The sequence below is a fragment of the Camellia sinensis genome, chromosome 11, assembly GCF_055761805.1.
Source record: "Camellia sinensis isolate YWXY chromosome 11, ASM5576180v1, whole genome shotgun sequence".
NCBI classification, from domain to species: Eukaryota; Viridiplantae; Streptophyta; class Magnoliopsida; order Ericales; family Theaceae; genus Camellia; species Camellia sinensis.
In genome coordinates this window covers 11241389-11250053 of record NC_138971.1, presented here as the reverse complement: position 1 = coordinate 11250053, position 8665 = coordinate 11241389, and the positions used below count along the sequence as shown (strand labels likewise).

General features: G+C 35.8%; 1 long non-coding RNA gene across 1 annotated transcript; it reads right to left on the bottom strand.

Annotated features, from left to right (window-relative positions):
- Positions 1-290: 290 nt before the first annotated feature.
- Positions 291-1698, bottom strand: LOC114288668 (uncharacterized). Its single transcript, XR_003638350.2, has 2 exons — positions 1086-1698; positions 291-722 (listed from the first exon to the last, which is right to left on the bottom strand). It is a non-coding gene; the product is annotated as an uncharacterized LOC114288668 (long non-coding RNA).
- Between the last annotated feature and the right edge of the window lie 6967 nt (positions 1699-8665).

The following is an 8665-nucleotide window of genomic DNA, read 5'->3' as shown; positions in this document are numbered from 1 at the left end:
TTTTTATCTGTTCAAATTTTTCTATGCAAATTTTCTATTTGTCTAAATTTTATCTGTGCAAATTTTTGATCTCCTCCTTATTCTATAGAGCTATCCACTGACAGATATACATCCACAAAACAAACACAGATCTAGAACTTGAACTTCTGCAAAAATGGACCGTTCGTTTTGGTGTCGTCTTCGATCTAACCCTGTCGCTCCTAAGCTGACTCCATATAGTTCACATCCCGAGCCCAGGCCCGGCGTATATCACATACAAATACACTAAAAAACGCAAGAGATCGCAAGTCTACTCAACTCCAGAATCCCTAGATTTCGCTTCGTTCCTTCAAAAACATCGTTATTTGTCAAATCCTTCAAGCTGCAAAGCTAAATCAAAATATAATCAGATTGAATTCGATTCATAAAAACCTATAGTTATACATCAAAGCTTCAAAGCTCAATCTATGCACAAAAAACTTTGATCTTCTCTAATGCAAAGTTATGAGTAGCGAGATAGAGAACTTCGATAGAGTATAGGGACATAAATATACAGATTTTTAGATGAATTAAAACCAGAGGAGATTGAGAAGTTTTGAGACAACGATTGAGAAGCAAAGCAAAACTTCTTGTTCTGTGCTGTTTACGGAAGCCGACAAATAGAGAAGAGAGAGAGAGAGAGCTTGGCAGAACTCGAGCTTGGCGGCCTGCACAGCCTTGTCCTTAAGCTGTGCTAGCGTAATCTGAAAACAACATCACCAAATCTCCATCATTCCAAATCAATTCACGCAAACAAAAACACAGATAGAATAATTCAAGGAGCCATTTATTCTTCAAAATCTGATAGAATAATTCAACATTAATCCTTTCCCAATGTTGCTAATCAAAAAATAATTAAATTAATTAAAAATCCTTCTGTAGATAAATCAATCAACTTTTTCAAATGATGAATCATTATCCAAAACAAATAACACATATCAATAATCATAATAAAAGCAATAATCACGATAAATACACAAGAATACTCAAAAGTCAATAGCAATTTGTTTACATCTTAAATTATTGCCAACCTCACAAACATGTTGCAAAAATTTTATATGAAACACCTGACTTAAACCAGTAATCTGTCTCCTTCTTCTTCTACTGTTAGCAGAGGATTCTGGTGATGTGTCGGCTGCTGATTGGGTTTGGTTACTGCAACTAGGGTTTTTGAGTCGGTTGTCGTTGTTGTTGTTGTTGTTAATGGTGATGAGGCCGCTTTGTTTGCTTCCTCTACCTTCATTTTTCGCGAATTTTCAATCACAAAACAACTGAATCAACTGCTAAAATCGTTTCTCTGTTTGGAGATATGGAGGGAAGATCTGGTGACGATACAGCGGACGCCGAAGGTCGGCCGCGACGGAGGTGCCCTAGGAGACAGAGAATAACGATCTGTGAGAGAGAGAGAGGCCGAACAACCGCCGTAATGGTCGCGAGACGGTGGAAGGAGGGCTCTGTGCGATCGAGAAGATGAAGAGAGAGAGACGAGGGGGCTGTGGTGCAGAACTAGCTGGTGGTTAGGGTTCCGGCGGCAGACTTCGAGGCACCATACTCCGTAGCGGGGCGGAGGCAACGGGGTCCGTGTGGAAGGCAGAGGAGAGAGAGTGACAGAGAGTAGAGGGAAGAGAGAGATAATGGGAGTGTAACACTTCGTTTGGTATTCACTTTTTTAACTGATTTTTTTTTGTGCTGGACATTTTTTTTGAGTCTGGTCTAGTTTGGCTTTTTCGATTTTTTTGATTTTTATAAAATAAAAAATATAATAATTATAGTTTGAATGTGACATTGTTGATTTTTTGGCTTTTGAAAGTTTTTTTTTGTAATTGCGAGCGTGCCAGTAAAGATCAATCAGTCCTTACTGAAAATTAATTGCCAACCAATTATCAGACGATTATATTTTAATTCTTTCAGCCTCAATGAAGAGGACTTTTATTGGTGGCTTGATTTAGGAGAATTAAGCAAGATAACAATTAAATAAAGAACAATTGAAGCATTTCATAAAAATGAAAAAACTTGCAATGATCCAAACTCAGCCTCGTAGAGGTTTACAGCAACAATCTACTACTTGAAATTACTCCTATAAACGAAGTGTAGTGCAGGAATTTAAAGTACGAGAATATAAAGAACAGGAAATGTAAGACTGGAAATGTAAAACTGGAAATGAAAATAGGTAGAATAAGACTGGTTTTTGGATCTGAGTTTGGGCCTTTTTTCTGGGGCCTTCTCTGCTATTTATACTTCTCAAGGATGACCATCGAACTGCATTTCAAACCGTCGAACTGCTCCTCCATGATCGCTGATCATGTTGCTTGATAATTAGCTCCACTATGCCATCACTTGCAGTTCGGCTTCCCTCCTAATTTTGAATTTGAATGTGAGTAACCGTTGAAACCACATCACTTTGCATCTCTTTACCGATCCAATACTACTCAGATCTCGTAATAACCAATACTAACTGCCACGTGTACGATCACGATTGAAGACTTGAATAATCTTCCTATATTACCCTTATTTTGCCACGCGTCAAATTGTAATTGGCTTATAGAAAATATGTAGCCAATAGACATTTTATCTTATTAATTTATATAATTAATTTTGGCTTGGTTTGGGAAGTTGGGTTAGAGGTTTTTTTGGCTAAAATAACCACAAAAAATAAAATAGGTTTTTTAGCTTAATAAAACAAAACATTACATCTAATTCATAGTCATTGCATTCTTTCTCTCACAAAAAAATAAAAAAAGTCAAAAGTCCTTCTCTTACAAAAAAGTCAAAAGTCCTTCCCAAATCAAACTTTTTAATCCCAGACTAAAATAGTCAAAAAATTCAAAAAGCTAAAAAGTCATCCCACTTCCCAAACCATACCTCTTTTTTAGCTAAAAATCTAAAACCAAACGAAACTTAAATGTTAAGGCTAGTGTAAATTGTATTGTGTATATGATAAATTTAAGAAAGGGTATTTCGGTCATTTTGTTAGAATTTGTCCTTTTTGACCAAGTAATTGAGAGCCTAGACCTTTGACTAAATAGAATTTGAATTTAAATTTGAATTTATAGATTGAGGCCCAATTTTTTTATTGTTTAATTATATTAAAATTAAGTGAATCAAAAAATCAAAAATAAAAAAATTTATTAAAATAAAAATAATTAAAAATATATAAATACGGATTGAAAACTCAAAAAAATATTTTTGAAAATTGATAACTAAACGAGGTGCTACTGTTTTGTTTTGTTTGATTTTCATAATCAATTTTATAATTTGACTTTTTGAGAAAGATGGGTGAATTACACTAACGATCCCCGTAATTTGGGATTTGTTTCATTTTAGTCTCTGGCTTTTCAATTGTGAGACATTTGATCCTAAATTTTAAATCTCATTCCAAATAAAGACAATTGAAGACATCTTTTTCTTTGTAAATGGAAAATGTTCCATTTCAATGGCAAAGTTTTCAATTTGATTAAATATAAACCAAACCAAACCAAGCCTTAAGTTCTATTAAATGGAGTTGGCTACATGAACCCTTTTTCTCTACGCGGCCCTATCAAATGCCATCTCGTTAGTCAAATTAAATAGATTCATATCTCTATTTAGAACGCTAGCCAACGTTAATTTAGGCCTACGCCGTCCCCTAACACTCTCATCTACTATTGCAACATCACATCTCTTCACTACTGCCTCGTTGGTCTCCGTTGAATGTGACCAAACCATCTCAATTGATTCTCTCTCAACTTATCTTCTATTGGTGCTACTCCTACCCATTCCCGAATACACTCAATCATAATTCTGTCTTGTCTAGTCTTGCCACACATCCACCTTAGCATCCTCATCTCAGCCACACTCATCTTATCTACATGTTGTTTCTTGGTTGCCTAACACTTCGTCTCATACAACATCGCTAGTCTAATAACCGTTCTATAGAACTTACCTTTTAGTCTAATGGGTATTCGTTTATCGCACAGTACTCCAGACACACTTCTCCACTTATACCATCCCACCTTAATCCTATAGGCCACATCCGCATCAATCTCCCCTGTTGTTGTGATAATCGACCCTAAATAACGAAAATGTTCACTCTTAGGTAATTCTTGGTTCTCAATCTTCACTTCTCCTCTGCTTTTATTGTTACTGTTACTAAATTTACAATCTATGTACTCTGTTTTAGTTCTGCTTATCCAAAATCCTTTGGATTCAAGAGTTTTTTTTTCAAATCTCCAATTTTGTGTTAACTCCTTCTCTAGTCTCATCCACTAGCACGATATCGTCTACAAAAAGTATACACCATGGCACGTCATCTTGAATATTCCTCATCAACTCATTCATAACTAAAGCAAAAAAATAAGGACTTAAGGTAAATCCTTGATGTAACCATACAATGATAGGAAATTCATTTGTTTCTCCAACAGGCGATCTAATAGTGGTCACCACTCCTTCATACATGTCCCTAATCACATCAATGTAACCTTTTGTCACCACTTTCTTCTCTAACACCCACTATATTATATCTTAAGGCACTCTATCATATGCTTTTTCAAGGTCGATAAATACCATATGAATGTCTCTTTTCTTTTCTTTATACTTTTCTATTACTCTCCTTAAAAGATAAATCGCTTCCATTGTTGACCTGCCAGGCATAAACCCAAATTGATTCTTCGACAGCTCTGTTATATCTCGCAATCAGCGTTTCATCACCCTCTCCTACACTTTCATTATATGACACATTAGCTTGATTCCTCTATAGTTGTTGCAATTATGGACATCTCATTTATTCTTATAGATTGGTATTAAAATACTTTTCTTTCACTCATCTTACATGTTCCTAGTCAACAAAATTTTGCTAAACAACCTAGTGAACCAAGCAACCCCTTTTTACCCAAATACTTCCAAGCTTCAATAGGGATATCATCAGGTCCTAAAGCCTTATTTGATTTCATCTTTTTAAGTACAATCTCCACTTCAAAGTTCCTAATCCTGCGATAGAACCTATAGTCTTGATTTATCGTTTTATTGGCTATTTCTTCCCCTATTGCCGTACCTCCATGTTCCTCATTTAATAGTTTCTCAAAATAGTTGATACATCTTTCCTTAATTTCTTCATCCTTCACTAATATCTTAGAATCCTCACTCTTGATGCACTTAACTTGATTAAAATCTCTTGTTTTCCACTCCTATCTTGGCAAGTTTGTATACCCTCTTTTCTCCTTCCTTACTATCTAGTGTAGTGTATAGGTTATCATAAGCTTTCAACTTAGCTTCTCTCACTACTTTTTTAGCCTCCTTATTAGCCAATCTATAGCTCTTCAGGTTTTCCTCAGTTCTATCATTTTGCCACTTTTTAAAGCACTATTTTTTTGCCTTACCTACCGCTTGAACCTCTTCCCTTCACCACAAAGTTTCCCTAGAGCTGGGTCCCGTCCTTTTCAACTCTCCAAGCACTTCCCTTGAGACATTTCTCATACAATTGGCCATCAAGTTCTACAAAGTGTTAGTATCATCTTCCAAGTCCCAAGTACCTTCCTTATCCATTCTATTCTTAAATATTTCTAGTTTATTCCCTTTTAGGTCCCACCATCTCGTCCTACGATGCCCACCATCCTTCCTAGCTTGGTATTGCCCTCTAAAACAAAAATCTAGTACCAAAATCCTATGTTGAGAGGCTAGGCTCTCTCCAGGAATTACCTTACAATCATTGCATTTTAGGCGGTCCACTTTTCTCACTAAGAAGTAATCTATTTGAATCTTAATTGACCCACTCTTAAAGGTTATCAAATGCTCCTCCCTCTTCTTATACATAGTATTGGCCACCACCAGGTCAGAAGCTAACGCAAAATCTAAGGTACTCTCTTCAGCCTCATTTTTGTCACCAAAACCGTATCCACCATGCACCAGTTTATATATGCCTACATGGCCATTAAAATCTCCACCTATAACCAGGTTCTCTCTTACGGGTATCTCTTGTAAGATCTCATCTATTTGTTCCCAAAAATCCCTCTTAGTCTAATCATTTAATCCTACTTAAGGGGTGTATGCACTAATGACGTTCACTATATTCCTTTCAATAACTAGTTTAACTAACATAATCCTATCCCCTTTCCTAATGACCGCCACTACATTCTCCACAAGACCCTTGGCAATAATGATTCCTATTTCATCCATGCGTCTATCCTTACCATTATAATACAGTTTAAAACCGATATCCTCAATTTTCCTAACTTTCTCACCCGTCCACTTAGTTTCTTGTACGCAAGCTATACTAACTCTCCTCATTATCATAACATCTACTAATTCCATCGTCTTACCAATTAAGGTTCCTATATTCCAAGTGGCTACCCTAAACCTGTAGTCTTAGACTAGCTTCTTTACCCGCGCTCGTCTAGAAAAATACGGGAACCTTTACCTATGAGAACCCAAATATACAAATCAAGTAAATATTTAAATAATAATAATATTACAATCTCAAATATTTTGGTGGTGAATCCTAAAGTGCAAATTAAATATTTGGAAGGTCTTTTAATTAATTTTAAAACCTAAAATAAATTTATGGTAAAAGTCTTTAATTTAAAGGCAAGATTTATTATTTAAAATAAATAAATAAATAAATAAAATTAAGTGCCAAATTAGTAAGCATATTTTGATTTAATAATATTTGTATTTTAATGGAGATAGAAATTAAAATAATATAAAGGGATAATAATTTAAAACTTTTTGTTTAGATATATGTAAAAAAAAACAACCCTAGTTTTCCTAACAAAAGCCCTAACCCTTATTATAATTTTTTTTTCACAACATTTTCAACACATAGCAGCTGTGATAGAAAGAAAGGAGAGAGAGAAAGAGAAGCTACGTTGGGTTGTCTCTAGGAATCATCTGAATCTAAAGCAAATTCTTCAAGGTAGACTAATGTTTTAATTGTTTTGTCTCTTGTTTTACATTTTTTTCCCCTTCTTTCTTCGTTGTGATGTGCCGTTTGGCACTATTTTGGGTATTCTTGAGTACCGTGAGAGAAACATAAATAATGTGCCCATGTATAGTGTATGGCTTATGTGCAAAGGTTATTTGGAGGCTAGCATGTATGGCTTTGGAAAGGTGAAGGGCTGAAGGTGTGTTTGGGTGGGAATGGGTTGGATTGTGAGAGTGCAACGTAGAGGGTGTGAATTGTAGTCTAAAAATTCTGTACAAAGTCACAAACTTTAAAAATCAAGAAACTATATCAAATGGATGAATTTTCAATAGAAATTTTAATAGTAGATTAATTACATATTGAATTGCATATCTGAATTTTCTCATAATTTTTGGGAGTCAAAATCTATATTAACTGTTGCGTTCAAATCTGTCCAGAAAACTGGTTTAAAACAGTAACTTCGGAAGTGTCGTTCTCTTTGGTTATAAATTCAAAAATTATCATATCAGCGTCATTAGAACCGGTTACGAATCTAATTTCTTACATTTTTGGCCTTGCGTTGATTGCTCATGTATACTAAGAGAACCATTAATTTCTTTAAAGTGCTGCAGAAAACAACCTGTTTGGGTATAATTAATTGTAAATAATTATTTTGATAAGTAAATCAAGTGAAACCAATTGGGTTTAAAACTTAAGATATATTAATTGTTATCCGGAGGGTTTTGGAATTTTTCGAACAACGTGGAGTGGGTTTTGTAATTTTTAAAGTTAGCGAATAGAATGGGAAAGCTTGTTTAAAATTCTGTTTTATTTTAAAGTTACTTTTAATTAAGTTTCGATTTGAACCCATGTCTTGGGTGATTTTAGACCTTGAAGAACATGAGCTTAGGTAATATTTAAGAGTAACGGTGAGTTGGGTTGCGCCGTGTTAATGCGCTTCAGTTTGGGGTTACTTAGTTCTTATTCTTTAGTATTTTTAAATTAGTAGTAATATGTAGTTTTTATATATAGCGATCCCGGTTTTTCCTCCAGTGCTTATTGTATTCCGAACTTGGGATTCTATCATGGTTGTTATTGTCTTTATCTTGTTTCCATCTTTTAAATTCTTTGTATTTGAGTTTTGGGATGTGTTGGGCAGGTTTGAAACAGGTTGGATGTGATTGGAAATAAATAGTTGCTGCCCAGATTTTGTTTCTTCGCTCGAGCGAAGCTTTTGTCGCTCGAGCGAGCTTTGGGTTTTAGTTCCTTCGCTCGAGCCAGGGTTCCTTCACTCAAGCGAGATTTGAGTAGTGTGTCTCTTGGCTCGAGCAAGCACTCTTGTGCTCGAGCGTGCGTCTGCGTCTCTTTTTGACCTGAAGGTTGTGTTTCCTCGCTCGAGCGAGATTTCCTTCGCTCGAGCGAGCGAGGACTATATTTTGAGTTTCTTCGCAGAAACGAGCACTCTTGTGCTCGAGCGTGCTTCTGGGTTACAAACTTAAAACTTCGCATTGTTCGCTCGAGCGACGCTTCTTGCGCTCGAGCGAGGTTCTGTTGTGTCTAGTCGCTCGAGCGACCACTCTTTCGCTCAAGTGAGCCTCAAGTATATCAGTTCACAGCAGTGTGTTTTTGTACACCTTTTCACTCTCTTCTTCATTCAAACCTTAGATCCGGCACACTCTCTCTCTACATACGTCTTCTCTCTACAAACACACTTGGTTCTTGGGTGTCTTTACCTTAGTCTCTTTGAAGAAAAGGTAGAGCTTGGGGTGGGCT